Source organism: Chionomys nivalis, chromosome 10 (assembly GCF_950005125.1).
Source record: "Chionomys nivalis chromosome 10, mChiNiv1.1, whole genome shotgun sequence".
Taxonomy (NCBI): domain Eukaryota; kingdom Metazoa; phylum Chordata; class Mammalia; order Rodentia; family Cricetidae; genus Chionomys; species Chionomys nivalis.
Window position 1 is genome coordinate 47,320,031 of NC_080095.1, and position 17,794 is coordinate 47,337,824.

General features: G+C 41.3%; 1 protein-coding gene across 3 annotated transcripts in view; it reads right to left on the reverse strand.

Annotated features, from left to right (window-relative positions):
- Fut8 (fucosyltransferase 8) overlaps positions 1 to 17,503 on the reverse strand; it is a 236,883-nt gene extending 219,380 nt beyond the window's left edge. For 2 of the 3 annotated variants that reach the window (XM_057782921.1, XM_057782922.1), the window contains exon 1: positions 16,351 to 16,826. The gene's annotated coding sequence lies outside the window, so the exon portion shown is untranslated. Of the gene's footprint in view, positions 1 to 16,350; positions 16,827 to 17,407 lie in introns of those variants that run through there. The other variant, XM_057782923.1, reaches the window with a different exon arrangement.
- Between the last annotated feature and the right edge of the window lie 291 nt (positions 17,504 to 17,794).

Consider the following 17,794-nt stretch of genomic DNA (forward strand, 5'->3'; position numbering starts at 1 on the left):
CATGCACAAGCCTGTGTGTCCATGTGGGAGTATGTGCACATGGGCACAGCTGCCCAAAGGTCAGAAAAGAGAATCCAATGCCCTGGAGTTAGAGTAAGTTATAGGCCACTTGATGTGGTTGTTGGGAACTGAACTCAGGTCCTGCGGAAGAGCAGCAGACAGTAAGCACTGAGCCTTCTCTCTAGCCCCAGAGAAAATTCTTAACTGGTACTTTCCCTTCCTTTCTCCCCTACAAGCAGGCATTTCCCTGTCTCTGTGTCTGCCATTCCCTTTTATACCTTCCTTTCTCCGTGTGGATCTATAATGTTAGAGATTGTTTTTGCTGAATCACATATATCCATCCTTTTGGCGGGGGGGGGGGGACTCTCACTTATGTGGCTCTAATTATAATGCAGTGACAATTACCTACAATGGTGAGCCATGGGACAGACCTTTTAAGTGCTCGGCTGTCTAAAGCTATGCATCTCCTCATGGTTGAAGCTTTCTAACATAACCATAAAAGTAAGACCAGAAAGAAATGAAGCCAGAAAATGGAAAGTACACTAAAAGTATCTAAATTTCTTGATCTGAGTGTTCCTGGATCAATATAACACTATTCTTCCTATTTATGTAGCAAATAAATTATCTTTCTGTTTAAACTGTTTTAAAGTGTTTTTAATGTTTCCTATTGTAAAAGTACAAAATGTTTTGTTTCTCCAGGGAAGCAAAAATAATAAGTGGTCTATCTACTTGTATGACCTTCAGTTTGAATACTGATGTTTATTAGTATAAAGATCAGTGCAAACATGTGAAACGAGACTGAAGTGAAAGAAAACCACACATAAATAGACTAAGAGTAGTTGCACATTCAAGATTTCCTCTCCAAGTAATTGGGAACCTTCGAAATAGCCTGCAATATAAATTTTAGTCCGGTTTTAAGTCTTCACAGCAGGCAGCACTTACTTCCCACTGTTTACATTGGGTCGCTCTACTTTCATTAGGTAATAAGATACATGTCACTTTGTGCTACTCTGCATTTACATGTTCATTCAAATACTTTAACCAATATCTGAAGACAGTCTGGCATACAACATCAGGAAAAGAAACACAGCTGTAGTAGGATTAAGTCAGGAGTTAACTCATGTCATATACTTCTAAGGAGTTAGTCATTTCTTTAATGTTACAATTCCTACTTGTCACACTTTAATGAAAGTACCTCTGGAATCAGGTGTGGTGGCACATACCTATAATCTCACCACAAACTGCAGCAGGAGAAATATTGTCTACAGTGAGAATTTGCCTCAAAAGGAGAGAGAAGGGGCTGGAAAGAAGTCTCAGTTGTTCAAGTTCCTACCTCATAAGTATGAGAGCCAGAGTTGGATCCCCAGAAACCTCACAAAAAGCCAGGTAGGCATGCAGTCCCTTATAATCCCAGCACACAGAAATTGTAGATTCCTGAAACAAGCTGGTCAGATTGATCAAAATAAAGAGCTCCAGGTTCAATAACTGGCCCTCACTCAGTATATAGATGGAGAGCTATTGAGGAAGAACCCACCCATGTCATTCTTGAGAAGACAAACACACAAACACTTCTGTACATACAGATGCAAGCATACATACACCCAAGTACATACATCAAACATTTACATAAAAAAGAAAATTCTCTGCCTTCTCTCCCTCTAGCACAGCAATTATCAACTATAATTATTTATATTAATGGTAATGAGAATCTGAGTCATCATATTAAATATGAAACAGAAAGAAAAGAGCAGATGAAGTAGAGAAACATTGTAGTAACAGAATACACAGTTGTTTCATAGCAGAATGGATCTGATTCCCCTTTTATTCTTATTCATTCACAAAAGATCTGAGTCACTCAAAGATGACTCAGAATTCAAGTTTGGGAAATGGGAAGAATAAATCAATAATAGAAAAGGGAAAGCTAAGAGGAAAAATACATTTTGGAACAAAGAAAATTCAAATGCTGTCATGTTGAGTTTGGTGGAAATGACAATCATATGGCAACTTCAGGCTGGAAACGGACGTTGGGAGCTTAAGAGTATTGGAGGCATCTGAAAAATAATGTTGTCATTAAAGCTAAAGGAACAAATACCATTCCAAGGAAAAGTAACTAGAGAAACTGAGGGCTGGAGAGATGGCTCAGTGGTTAAGAGCACTTAATTGCTCTTTCAGAGAACCAAGGTTCAGTTGCCAGCACCCACATGACAGTTCACAACTACTTTTAACTCCGATTCCAGAGGATCCTATGCCCTCCTGTGGCCACTGAGAGCTCCTGCACATATGCATGAGGTAACACACACTACTCATTTTTTTTTTTTTGAGGAAACTAGACAAAGCAAAACTGTGTACATCAAATGCAACAAGTTAGCCTTGTAAATGAACAGAGGAGTTGTTATATTCCATAGAAGAAATAAGAAGGCTACAAAGTTAGAAGAATGCAGGAGGAAAAAAGGCAGAACTCAAAATACAAAGCAAGATTTCTACAAAGTCCCTATTTGGAAATTAAAGTCACTGGCAGCAACAGCGGGGATAGTTTCAGTGAGAAGGAAACAAAATGCAGTGAAGAAAGACAAGCCGTCCCTCTCTCTAGAAATGATGGAAAGGATGAACAAATGGGAAGGTTTAGATTTTTCATCTTATGCTATTAAAGATACTTGAGGAAAATGAAATTAAAATGACAAATTAATCAGTGGACTTACAGATTTTAACAAGCAGAAGAAATAATACCAGCAGTAGGGGGGCAGAGGCAGACAGATCTTTGTGAGTTCTGGGCCAGCCTGGTAAACAAAGTAAGTTCCAGGACAACCAGGGATACATAGTGAAACCCTATCTCTAAACAGACAGACAGAAAGACGGACAGATAGAACTTCCTAGAAGCAAAAAAAAGTGAGCATAAGGTAAAAAGAGAACATCCCTTGGCAGGGATGGTCTTAACCTCTTTACTCAAAACCAAAATAGGTAGGTAACTGGATCAACCTTCAATGTCTAAGAGCATTATGCTAGAATCAGATACTATAGTGTTTGGGGGGTTGTTTTTGCTTTCTGCTTGCTTGTTTGTTAGCAGGGTCTCATCCTAGGTAACCCAGGTTATCCTGGAACTTATTATGTAGACCAAGCTGGCTCAAATTCAGAGATCTGTCTCTGCCTCTCCCTTTCAAGTCATGGGATTAAAGGCCTGCACTACACCATGATCAGCTACTAGAAAGGGTTTGAAACAGACCTCATAAAAAAAAAAAAAAAGGAAAAGAACTTCTAACCTGTATTAGTATTTTACAATCTCTCTCTTTTGCTCTCAATCTTTTTCTCTCTTAATAACCAAGTCTGCATCATCACATGTTGCCTAGGCTAGCCTCAAATTCATGATCCTCCTTCCTCAGCCTCCCAACCAGCTGAAATTACAGGGTGTATCATTTCTCCTAGTTAACAGAATATTCTCTAATTAATTGTTCGTTTAGTGTTCACAATTCTTCAGTGTATTTAATCTAATTGCTATTCTTTCAAAATCAGCTTTCTATGTCTGATCTAAGGTAATGACATTGTTTCTTTTCTATTGTATATTGTCCCAGCTAATTTTTGCTGTTATAAAACTTTTGCTTTAATGTGATTCTTGTTTTGCTTTGCTGCTTTGCAAATGTATAAAAGTTCTATTTGATTTCTCAAGAAACATTTAACAGGGAATATGGCTCAGTTAGTAGACTGCTTGCCTAACATATACAAAGCTCTTGATTCCACTCCCAGTACCACAAAAACTGGGCTCAGTGTCATAAAATGAGCTTGGTAGCATACACCAGTAATTTCAATTCTCAGAGATGAAGGCAGGAGGATAAACCCAAATTTATCCTCTTCTATATAGTAAATTTAAGGGCAGTGTGGGATAAGAGGAAAGATGCTGGCATGATGGTACATGTCTTTAATCCCAGCGCTAGGGAGGCAGAAACAAAGAGATCTTTGCGAGTTCAGAACCTGCTTGGTCTACTGTAACAAGTCTTTCTCTATCCCACCAGCAAGCTCCCAAATAAAGACACATCAGGTATTAGTTATGAAAGTTCAGTCCATAGCTTAGGCTTGTTCTTAACTAGCTCTTAACTTAAATTAACCCATTTCTATTAATCTACAATCTGTCATGTGCCGCATATCCTGCTTCTTCCATGTCTCCTGGGACTCACGTGCCTAGATTCATCTCCTACTCCTTGCTCACTCTCTCTCTGCCTGAATTCCCAACTACACCTCCTGCTTAGCTATTGGCCATCCAGTTCTTTATTAAACCAATCACAGCAATGCAGTTTCACATAGTGTATAAATATCCAACAACAATCTACATAGATGATTCCAGGCCAGCCTGGGCTACACAGTAGTGAGACCTTGTCAAAATCAGAAGGATAGAGAGGGGAGGCATAAAGAAAGGAGGAACTTGGCATATCTGGGCATGATGACACTTGCCTATAATCCCAGTAGTTGGGAAGTTGAGGCAAAAGAATCAAAGTTGGTTACATAGTGAGACACTGTCTCAAAAACAAAACAAAATCTTAACTCATAACATCTATTTTAATAAGAAATGTATCAAGAGCAGGAATTCCAAATTTATAAATGGCTGTATCATATAACAGTTGTGCACTTATTACTACTGAAAACAAATATTCCCTGGGAGAACACGATAGGTCTTTCTCTTTTGTGCTGTGAATTAAATTCAGTCATAGCCTTGACTATGCCCGACAAAAACTCTTATCACTTACATGGCATTCCTAGTCCTTGGCGCTCACTATGTAGCTAAAGTTGACCAGGAATTCACTGTGTAGCCTTAATTAGCCTTGAACTCAATCATCCTGATTCAGCCTCCTACCTTTTGGGATTACAAACCTGGGATTATTACTAAATTGGGGGGGGGGATATTCTGATGGCCTGAAAAGTATAGAAAGCGGGGTCTCTACTTTTATATTGGGGTTTTTTCTGATGACACAGTGAGGTCTTAGTCATGTACATGTATTCAATTCAGTAGGTCATTTTAGAATAAGTTGGCATACCATATACCAAAAAGAGCATCTCACAGTTCCTTTAGGAAACACTGCATTTATTCCTAGAATGCTGTCACTGCTAAAAGCACTGGGATCCAACTTTTACAACTGCTTAAGAATCTTAACGCAATTTTTATAATATTGTCAGAAGTGACAAATCTTCATACATTAAACATTGTTTTGATTTGGGGATATTTCTGGTTATCATAAAGTGGTTTACCTAATTTAGAAATAACACGAGCAAAAAGTATGACTATAAAACATGAAACTATTTTTCTTATGCTGTTATAATAAGAGCATCATTAAAATATATTTATAACTATATCCCCCTCCTCCACAGAGGTCTGCTCTGTGGGTTACCACTCATGTATTCTACAATGTTGGGTAAAAATAAATTCCAATAATTCTACATCCATACTTCCTACTATTATCAATATTACAATAAGTCCTGAAGGCTTCTGAGTCAAATTACTAAATATTTGAAAATAATTATAGTACTGTGATCTTTAAATTTCTCTAGTTATTCAGCATCCTCTTTTTCATACTGCATGGAAAATACTCAAGTGTGGTGCTCACTCCTGTTACAGACATACTTATATAACACATAGGCATGCATACGCACTCCTATTTTTTTAGTCACCCATATAAGCATCTTTGTCTTAGCTTGTTAACCTATCATTTCTGCTCTAGGTCTGTTTCCCTTGAAATAGCCATGCTTTTATTCTTCTTTGAAAAACAGCCAATCCCACCTGACCACTTTGAGCCCAGGTTGGCACAAATTTAAGCTAAAACTGTTACATTCTGCCTTTTACCCACAGAGCAACACCGTCTTTTTCTCCTCTTCACAATCATAGTACCCTATTCTTGAACACAGTGGTAAACACCTGCAAGTCCAGTATTCAAGAGGCAAGGAAGGAGGAGTAAGTATAAGACCAGACGGGGCCAGAAACCCTATCTCAGAAGGGAGAAAAGAGGGAGAAAAAAAGCATTAACTGTTCTCAGAACTATGCACATGAACTAAAATAATACCCATGAAAATGTTTAATTGCCCATGATGCTAATTCCAACCAGCCCCAAATTTATTCACTGCTGAATCCTCTTGTACAGCATGTCTTAATCTGTTCAGGATGTTATAACAACATACTTGATACTGAGCAATTTATGAAGAACAGAAATGTGTTGATCCTAATTCAGGACAATACAAAATCCAAGATCAAGGCTCAGATCTGATCTCTGGTGAGGGCTGGATCTGATACACAGATGGCACCTTCTTTTACTATTATTATTTGTGTGTGTGTGTGTGTGTGTGCGTGTGCACCAAGGTACACACGTGGGGGCCAGAGGATAATTTTCAGGAGTTGGTTTACTCCCTCCACTAAGGAATCTGGGGGTTTAAACGCAGGCTTGTGAAGCAAGTCCTTTTACCCTCTGAGCCATCTCACCAGCCATAAAATCTCTCTAGTGGAAAGAATGAATAGGTTCCCTTGGCACTAATCACATTCTAGAGTGCTGGCCTTCTCATCTAACCTTACTCTGCAAAGTCCCTACACCTCTTATTACCATGAAGGTAGAGGATGGGTTTCAACATGTTAGCATGTGATGTTAGGACCATAGTAGACATGGCCTGTTTTTCAAATATTATTCAGAATATGACTATATTTAAGGATAGTAGTTACAGAGTTAAGATACAGTTAAGGAAAAGGTCAGAGAGTATCTACCTAGCTTTGAAAACCAGACAATAGCATTAAAAGTAAAACAATTCATGTAGTGGTATTTTGTTTATGTTTTAACAAATAAAGCCTGCCTGAAGATCATAGTGCAGAGCTAAACCACTAGAGCCCATGGAGTGTTGGCACACACCTTTAATCCCAGGACTCAGGACACAGAAGCAGAGTAATCTCTATTATTTCAGAGCTACATAAGATTGAGTTTTGTCTAAAAGAGAAACAGAGCTCACACAAAAGTGACCCCAGCACTTGTTATCACACATCTTTAATCCCAGCACTAGGGAAGTGGAGACAGGAGTGATATGGCTGGGTGGAGAGAGAAATGTAAGGTGGAAGGAGACAGGAGCTCATGGCAGTCTGAGGTTTGGTTTGGTGCAGACAGTTGCAGTCTGGAGATGCAGTCTGAGGACAGGATCACCCTTCAGTCTGAGCATTGGTAGAGGTAAGAGAATTCTCTAGTGGCTTGCCTCTGTGCTTCTCTGATCTTCAGCATTAACTCCTATATCTGACTCTGGATTTTTATTATTAGGACCAATTAGAATTCATGCTACAAACTCATTTCGTGGAGAGAGAAAAAAAATCAGACGCCCAAGAGGATAAAGGCTTGCCTTAGTTAATACATTTAGTCACATGGCCAACATCAGTATCTAACTTTTTTGGTTTCCTTTGACCCTTTATTCAATCAAAACACTAAATGCAGGCCAGGCACTCCAAGAGGCTGAGGAAGGCTAAGTGAGATAGGATGATTGCAAGTTCAAGGCCAGTCTGAACAACAAAGCACAGAGAAAAGAAGGAGCAGAGAGGAAGGAGAAAGGCAGATGGGGAAGTGGAAAAGAAAAGGCAAGCTGGCTCTGGGTCATAAGAGTGAGAGAACTAGCCCTGCCCTATACCAGCTACAACGCACAGGAAAGCAGACCTCACCTTGCCTAGGCAGCACACTGGAGCTGACCCTGTTGTTGGGGTCACATGCCTGAGGGCATGAGAGTTGACTCCCCTACCCCCACCCCACCCCCATATAACACCTACAGCAATTGGGAGAGAGGGACCTGAAAAACAGTAGAGTTAGCCCTGGTAATATGAGTGAGGGGAATCCAGATTTGAGGGTCTGAGAGCAAAAGAACCGGCCCTGCCCCTTGCTGAAGGCTGTATTAAGTGAGCTAACCAAGGCAATACTAGAGAGCTCATCCAGGTAGTACTAGCAAGTTGACCAACCTGGCTACCACCATGACTATGAGTTGGCCCACCCCAACAACCACTGAATCTACAAACTGTTGGAGCATGTGAAGGCGATGAACCTACAGATCCTAAACAGCAAGGTCTCCATGACACAGGAGACGGCAACAGGATAACCAAGAGAAACCCCAGTAACAGCCTGTTCATCATCTGATGTAGCAGAAACCAAAGCCTTTGAGCCAGACTCATGGTAATGAATACTTGCAAGTAAAGACGAACAGACTGAAAGGTGAACTGTCTGGTCAGATCACACTAAAGCTTTCAATACAAGATTCTTCCTTTTTTTCTTTGTTTTTGTTTTCTTTCTTCAGTTTGTTTGGTTTTGGGTTTTCTTTTAAATTTGGTTTTGATGGAGGAAGGTTGCAAGGGCAGAGGGTAGATGTGAGGGGACAGGGAGATGAATGGCTCAGAATGCATGATGTGAAATCCACAAAGAATCAATAAAAGTTAAAAAAGAAGGGGGAGGGGGAAAGGGACAGCAACAGTGAAACAAATTTTCAAAACTGCCTTAAATCTGTATTTTTACCAGTTCATAATTTTTTGTTTTTTATTTAGTTATTTTGAAGCAGGGTCTATCTCACTGGCCCTCCTCTATGAGTCTCTCCAGTACTGACAGGTATACACTACCATACCCAGCTTCCTAGATTGCAATCTTAATTAGCTCCAAATAAATGTGATTTTTTTCTAAAAAAAAAAAAAAAAAAAAAAAGAATAATAAAATTACTGAGAAGGAACACAGTAGATAAGAAACTAACTCAACAGCAGGAACACAAATAACAGTTTTAAAAGTAGGGCAAGGGGCTGGCCGGATGGCTCAGGGATTAAGAGCACTGACTGCTCTTCCAGAGGACCCGGGTTCAATTCCCAGCACCCACATAGCAGCTTGCAGCTGTCTGTAGCTCTAGTTCCAGAGAATCTGACATCGTTATACCAATGCACATGAAATAAGGCTAAATAAAGCATTATCTCTAACAGCTAAAACACAGAACCCAACCTAGGTGAAATCACCAACAGGTAAGTGAATCACCTGCGCAGGAAGGGTCTTGGGGCCCACACCTTTAATCCCAGCACTCAAGGGCAGACACAGGCCAAACTCTGGGAGTTCGAGGTCAGTCTGGCCTACATAGAGACCTCCAGACTGGTCAAGGTTATACAGTGAGACCATCTCAGAAAAAAAGAAAAAGATAGAGCAAACAAAAGAAATGTTGCAGTCTCTCAGCATCTGTGGGTTAGCTCTAAAACAGCCCCTCCCACAGATAACTAAAACCACAGATTCCCAAGTGCCTTATATAAAATGGCACAGTATTTGCATATAACCTGCAGTAGGATACATAGAACCCTACTTTATAATTTACTACTATATACTTTAAATTATATAGATTAGATTATTTACAATACCAAGTACAATGTAAACACTTTGCAAATAGTTAACACATTGTTTAGTGAAAAAGTCTATATGTGTTCCAATTCTTTTCAAGCATTTTAAATTCTCAGTTTGTTATTAAAAGTGTGTTACTATTTTGCTTATGCAATATTGAAGATAGAACCAAAAGCCTCATAAATACTAGACAAAAGTAATCAACCTGAGCTACAACCCAGTTCTCTATGCTGAACTCAAGCATGTGGAGACAAAAATATATGTGCATGCATAAATGAATAAAATTTATCTTACTTTATTCGGCCTTTAAATGTTATAAAAGATGGAGCTGAAGAGGTTCTCAACAATTAAAAACACTTGCTGCTCTTCCAGAGGACCAAAGCTTGATCCCCAATACCCACATTTAACAGCTCACAACCACCTGTAACTCTAGCTCCAGGGAATGCAATGCCTTCTTCTGGCTTTATATGTACTCTTAAACACAACATATATATATATATGAAAACTTTAAAAAGGAAATCCTATCTGTAAATAAGCTTTTTTGGTACATTGGCAATTTTAAGTTAAAAGCACTTAAAAAACAGCAGGTGCAAGAAAACCACTCTGACCTTCCATCTTTTTCTTATGCAGGAGATGAAATTCCCATGTGAAAAAAATGCCTTCCCTGTTCTTAAAAGGCAAGCCAACATGCTTAACAAAGTTGGTAAGCTGAAACCAAGAGAACTGTGTACAAAAAAGACCTTTTCAGAACCTGCCAACTGACCATGTAAGTGTTCCACTCTGTCTCTATGATGTTTCCTCATGCGGGTTCAGTGTAGAAGATTTGCATTAAATAAATTTGGATGTGTTTCTTCTACTCATCCATTTAATGTAAATTTAATTCTCAGACCCAGACAGAGGGGGAAGAAACACTAAAAGAATAACTAAATTTCTGCCTCCTCTACAATGTTGTTAAGATGAACGTGAAGAACATCAGACAAAGTGAAACAAGTGACGTACAGAAGAGCAAACACTGCCTGATGACCTCATTTGTATGTGGGATTTTAAGAAGGCAAACTCACAGAAGCAGAAAATAGATGGTAGGTACCAGGGACTCAGGGCAAAAAAAGAAATGGAGAGATGCTGGATGAAGGGCACAAAGTTCCACTGCAGCATGCTTTATGCAGGACAAATACCGTCTAGAAATTTAATGCACATATGGTAGCAGTTAGCATTGCCATCATGCACACACCTGAAATCTGCCAAGAGAAACTGTAAATGTTCTTACAATATAAAAGCATAATTATGTGACATATTTTACCGCAGTACTTTCTATATTTTACATATATATCAATAACATTATATACATTAAATATGTAAATTTTGCCAATTATATCTCAATAAAACTAAAAGGATTTTTTTCTTTTACTTTTTAAAATAAATACTTGGGTGGGATAGTGCATACTAGTAGTACAAGCACCAGGAAGGAAGGAGGTAAAGGCAAGATCACAAGTTCAAAGGTGGCGTGGCTACAAAGCAAGACACTGAATAAACAGAAAGCTTTTTTCTATATGTCAAGTCCTTCTCCTTTTCCAGATCTCAAAATAGGTAACTTACTTTCTAATCTTTCATTTGCAATGAAAGCAGACAATAATAGAAACTGAATAAAAATACACTAAGGAAATCTGCATACAATTTTTGATTTTAAAAAGCATTGCTTATCATTAGTTCATTTGGGGGATTATCTGCACTGCTCTAATCCTCTGCACAGTTACAGACTTCAGGAGTTATTCTTACCTGCTACCTGGTCTGCTAAAACTGTTAGAAAACGGGCATCTCTGTTGATTCCATTTTCCATTTTATTTTTGTGCCATTACAGTTAAGCACTAATACCATCTTTTTTACTAAGAGAACTGCACATAACTGTACATTAGCAGGTTTCTTTAGATCACCACTTGGCCATTTTTAGTAGACAATACTTATTCAGTATTGAGAACATCGGTACTCTTGAGATACTTACAAATTAAAAGTAACATATCATTGATTATACCCACACCTGACAATTTATATACATTGTCGAGCTGTGCTAATATCTGGATAATGAAGGTCAAGATAACTGTAATTCTGTAAGAGTTGGGGTTACTCAGTAACCCTCCATTCCTTAAGGATCAATTTACCAAGGACAAGGGAGTGCTTTTTGGCCTTAAGAATTTCAGGAACCACCTACATAAGCCCTAGAATTTTGTTAAACTTTCTAAAACAAAAAATTAAAAAATAAAAAAAATCTAAAATGTTTACCATGGTTTAGTTGATTCTGAGTAGTTCTCAAAATTATAATCTTTTGACATTTGATTTGTGAATGAATGAAATACTCAGAGAAAGCAAGACATCAAAACTGTAACCACTTGCTACTAAACTGAACCAGTTTGATACTAAATGAGTAAGGCTCAAGTTATCCAACACTCTCTCCTTGTAAACTCTCAGGGACCGGGAACACTATTGTTCATTTTACACTGGGTTGTCTTTAGTGAATCTCCATGTTCTGGTTTGCTTTTTACAACGTATTACTGCAATGAGGTATGCAAAAATAAATAACTCATTGTCTTAAAAAACAGTTCCTTGTAACTAAGGAACTCTACTGACAAAAAAGTAAATAATATGAGAGACAAGAGAATGCATCCCAGGAAATTAGAAGATTGTCTTAAATAGAATAATGTAACTGGCAATCTTTCTAATTCCATAATACCTTTCTCTGCTGTTTTTGGTGTTAAGCACATGTTCTACCACTGAGATACATAACCACCATCCCATTACCCTTTTCAAATTAAATTACAGTCATTTTCACAAACTGGTATTCTGGTCTTCTGTCTTTGCCTCAAAAAAAAAAAAAACTGAAGTCATTAGAACAAATCTATGCAACCCACCAACTAAAATTTTACCTTAAAAGTCTATGAACCTAAGAGAAAAAAAAATACATCCTAAAGATAAAGACAGAACAGGACCTGGTGGCATATGACTGCAATCCCAGCACTCATGTGAGGATCACAGAAAACTTGAGGCTAGCCTGGGCTACAGAGTCAGACATATAAAACAAAAGGAAACACAAAGACAGGCTCATCAACCAGTAAAATCCTCTGCTTCTCTGAGCCTCCTGTCTTCAGAAACTGCTCCCAAGTCCCAGATACTAGATTTAGTAGAAAAGCTATTATTTCCCATCTTTACCAATTAGCTAAATTTACTATCAATTGTATTAGAAATATATAAAGTAAGTATAAAATCAAGTCATTTATAAACATTGGGATATGTTTAGTTTGATGGTTTGTATTTGGTTTATGAGGAAGGTTATTGTTTGTTTGTTTTTTTGTCTTCCTGGTTTTGTTTTTCTGTTTGTTGGTTTAAGACAGTGTCTATATCCCTAGCTAGTCTTAAACTTCTAACCATCCTGCCTTTAACTCCGTACCCCATTTATACAGTGCTAGGGATCATGATCAAATCTGATACTTCATGCATGTTATGCAAGCACTCCACCAACTAAGCTACATTCCCTCGTTTGTGCTATCTATACCCTAGGCAAGTTTATCTAGGTCTAAGTATTAATAAAATTTGGCATCTTGTTTAAATAGTATTTCCCCCTTACAATGTCATTTTTGGCAAAAAGAATTATTGTTTCAAGTAGTAAAGCATGGGTGAGGTACTAGGTTCTGGCAAATAAAGTCATCTTGAGGAAAAATAAATAAATAAGTGTAATGCCCCAGGTCTATAATCCCAGAAGCTGGCAGGGTAAATTCAAGGCCAGCCTGAGCTGTATCTAGTGCCTGCCAGGTCAACCAGGGCTACAGAGTAAGATCCTGCCTCACAAAAGAAAACAGACAAACAACTTAAATGAAACTAATTCTTTATCACTAGGCATTTGGTGATGTACGAGAATAACTTTTAAATTGACATTCCACAGCCCGTTTGACCCATATTCTATTAGAAGGAAAACGTATAGTATCACATAAATTCTTTAGTCTCTTGGGGATTTTTCAAAGGCCTCTTTAAAAATCAGTTGTAAATATGTGTCTAAACATGTTTCACTGTCTCATCGCAAATTAAAAAACAATTCACACAGCAATCCATTATACTTTGTGGTAGATTGAGAGAACCAAAGGGGATCCTACACAATCCTTACTCCTGCCATGCTCCTTTGAAAAGCACGGGTGAATACAGAGAGTACTCCTTGTTTTCAGAGTTGCTTACAATCTTACTTTTGTTTCCTAATTTTAAGGAAGAAATGTACTGAATTTTTTAAAATCTTGCATTTGTAAAATGAAATACTTCCAGATTTATAAGTATGCTATAAAATGTGTGCATCTATCATTTACTTAAACCAAAATGTTTTTACCATGCAATTTATAAAATAAATCAATAACAAGCACTGCATGGAAATAAATCTATTTTTTAATTATCACTAGTAAGATTCTATTTACTTAAGTGAATAGTATGAATAACAAAAGGCTCAATCTCTATCCTGAGAAAAATAAATATTTTAATGATTTTTTAAATACACATCATTATCAATTTCTTTGTGTGGATCTAAAGAACAAATCAAACACATTATAGTTTAGAAATTAAAAATGCCACAGATCACAAAATAACTATTCTATATTCAAACAAAGTCAACATCATATTATAGGATTACAAAATGGCCTTGAGACTTTGCTGTCCAGCTACCCAAAGGGCCCATTTCCTTGCTGAAATTATCTATTTTTGACAGAGAAAACTCACTACACAACGGATGTATCTGCCCATCCAAGACTCAACTTGGAGCTTTTTATTTTACTTTATAGGGAATATGGATTAATAAAGCAAAAACACTCAATGTGCACAAAGGGTCAAGGACACATTTTCACTTTTAAGGCACCGCACAAGAGGAGTAAGAAAATGTCACAACATACTCAAGTTTTAGCACACACTTCCAGAAATTTTACATGAGTTCAAGAAACTTACACACCTGCTTTTATTATTCATGACAACTGATTTTTAAGACTAATTTCTAATACCCAAGATATATACCCACAAATAATAAATAAATATGGTTTATATGTCCACCTCAATGCCCCTGGTATTTTAATTAAAAATGTACACTTTTCCTGATCATACAAATCTGGTTTAGATGTTTTAAGTTCAAATAACTATTAAGCTACACTTTGCTTTGGCACTAGCTCCCCCTCTAGACCAACCTAAAATAACTGCATTTAAAAAAACAAAACAAGAAACAAATTTTTGTAACCCACTAGCAAATTTCAAAATTCATCACTTTTGAGGACATTGTTATTCCTTTTATTTAAAAAAGGCTGCTTAGAATTTATTTTTTAAAAGACTGTGTTATATAACCAGAATGCTTGTCTTGGGCTCAGTTCTACACACCTTAAATAGAACTGATATGTAGGGAAAACAACCTCAAATGACTTTAAATTTTTTTAAAAATCCTTAAAATACAATCTGTAGTGTACCATATGTAAATTATTTTGAATCACTCTCCTAGTAGATCACAAGTCACCCTTCACATTAACTCACTATCTGATCAAAGACATCTCTGCACGTTCCTGCAATTTATGCAAGTCTCATTCCAGCTGCTCAGCTCTTCAACTCAAACAGAATTCTCGATTTATAGAAGAGCAAACGGAAAACCCATGCCTCCAGACCACCCTTGTAGGCTCCTTATAGTCTATTCATCTCTTGTTCCCTACATTTTTAACCGGCCTGTAATTTCAAATGCTTGTATGTGCTAAGACACTGCAGTATTTGTAATTAAGACTTCTTATTTCACAGAGACAGCAATGTGGAGGACCGTATTATTGGCACAGACTTCTAGGCTGCCTTAAAGAAAAGTAACATCTTACTCCTTTGCTTCAGTATACGATTTCTCTCCTAAAACGCTTCCTATGTGATACAACCTTTAAAGGCAGTATGAATATAAGATAGAACTTTAATCAAGAAAATAAATAAATACTAAACCCCCAGGAAGAGCAAGAAAACTAAGACCTACTTAAGAGTTTCTGCGGAGCAAAGTCAAAGTTAAGTCAGTGAGTTGTGATAAATTTAACTCTTAAGCTGATAAAACTTGCGTTGCATTTTATTCCCTGAAACCTCTAAATTCGGAGTGATCTACTGGAGGGTATAGTTTTCCTGGGTTCACCTTATGTTTCCTTAAAAGTAACGTGCAAAACTAGACACAAAACCGAAAAACACCAATCTCCTTGCTGTTCTCCAAGGCCTCAACAATGTTTAAAGACAAAATACTAAAAGCTCACCAGGGTGCTAAACCTTAACCATGACAATGCCATTTAACTTAAGAAATACGTCTCTGGTGATTGCGATGCCCACGTCCAGAGAACAGGTGCTGCCACCGGAAAAAAACCCTCAACTCCAGCAGGACAGACCTCGCTGAACTGAGATGACTCATTTAACCTTCCCAAATAAGTTGAGACACTCCAAGAGCCGCCAGCTTGTCATTTGCAGATCAAAGGAAAGGGGGCTACCGAGGCACCCAAGCCATTAACTGCCCAGCCTCAGCGGATCTTTGTGCAGGTTCACTCCGACTCCCAGCCCCCCGAAGTCCACACAGAAACCCCGCAAAGCAGAGGAGCCCACCTTCCCACGGTCTGACCGGGGACCCGGCTGCGGGGGGTGAAGGAGAGGAACGGTAGGTGCAGAGATGCGCTGAGGGACACCTCCCTCCCCGCCCCCATCCCTCGGGTCCCGGGCTCCGGACCCTGCCCTGAGCCGGGATGCAAGACGCCACGGGCGCCCCTCACCCTTCCCCGAGCCGAGGCACCGCCGGGGCATCTCGGGGGCTCCCTCCCCACTTTTCCCGGGGCCGAGGGATGAGCAGCAGCAGCAAGCAGCAGTTGCAGCAACAGGCCTGGGGTCGGCGGGAGGAGGAAGGAGCGCCCGGAGCCCAGGCTCCGCAGAGCCCGCGCCCGCCCCGTCCTGGAGCCCGCGGCGCGCGGGGCCCGGCTCCCTAACGCCCCCTTACCCGAGGCGGGAGCGAGGCGGTCGGCGCCGTCCCCCGTCGCCACCGCCACTGCCTTCAGCCGCAGCTGGCCGCGCCGGGAGAGTGGGAGGGGTGGCGGGGTGGAGGATGCTACTCCCGACTGAAGGGAGAGGAAGAAACGGAAACAGGAACCGCGGCCGCCGCTTAACGGAGCCTTCGGCGCCACTGACTGAGGGAAAGCGCAAGGCGGCGCGAGCCAGGCAGCGGCTGACAGCGCGAGACCGAGCGCGAGCCGGGTCCAGGGCGCGCGACCCCGAGCAGCGCCGGCCCCATTCCGTGAGGAAAGGGAGGAACGGGTTGGCTGGGAGCCGGGAGGGGGCGGCGGGGGGCCGGGAGCCGAGGGAACCCGGCCACTCGGGTCGGCCCGAGACCACGCGCGCACGCGCCGGAGTGGCTCCGACCCGGAGCGCAGGCGGGGAAGCCTCCGGCCGGCGCGAGCGAACGGGCGGGCGGGCGAGCGAGCGTGCGCGCGCGGGTAGGGGCGCGCGCCCCTCGGCGTCCCAGCCTTCTGGGGGAGGGCGCGCATGCGCCGGCCGCGGCCTCCTCCAGCGACCCTGGCATGTGCACAGGCTCCTCCCCGTCCCTTCCTCTGTGCGGGTGGACAGCGGAGCTGCAGCATCCCCGGGCCCCGGCGGGACCCGAGTTCCAGCGGGGCAGGGGCCGCGCGCGGGCTCGGGCTCCGGTGCACACTGGCCTTAGACCGCCTGAGGGCCGGCGACTCAAGGGAACGACGCTCCCTGCGCCCTGGCGGCCAAGCCCGTCGCCCTGGAGCTCAGGCGGGCTCCGCGCTACTTTTCGGGGTGCTCTCGCTGCTCATCCGTTGCAGCACGAGCACACGATGACACCGCTGCCACGGCGGCTCTGGGCGGTCCGGCTACCCTGCGGGCTCGGTCTCCATCACTACGCGAAGACCCCCTGCAAAGAGCCCGAGTTCGAAGCCCGGCCTCCCCGGGCCGCAGCTGCCACAGCCCTTCGGAGGCGGAAGTTTATTGAGTACGAGAGAAGGAAGGGAGAGGCTTTTCCCTGGAATGCTTCCTACCCGCTCGCACTCTGGGATCCTGGCGCCCGCGCTGCTGAGCCGTGGGCCGAAGGGCTACCTCAGACCGGCCAGCGGGGCGAGTTGAGCGGGAGGACCCAGCCGCGCCACCCCGGCACACAAAGTAGTCGCGGGCCGAGGGGTGCCGTCGTGGCCAATCAGAGCCGGGAGCCCAATGAGTGGAGTGCGAACTGGCCAATCAGAGTGCCGCAAGATGAGCTTCCCGTGCCGAACTCTTCCCTGTAGCCTGGGGACCCAGATCCCAAGCTGGAGGGTGCAGGCGAGTGGCTGGGTGGAAAAACTACCCTCTCGGCACAGATCTGTTTAAGTAGATACTGTGGATACTTACCTCTTAGAAAACAGGACTGGCCTTTTCGACGCCAAGTATCA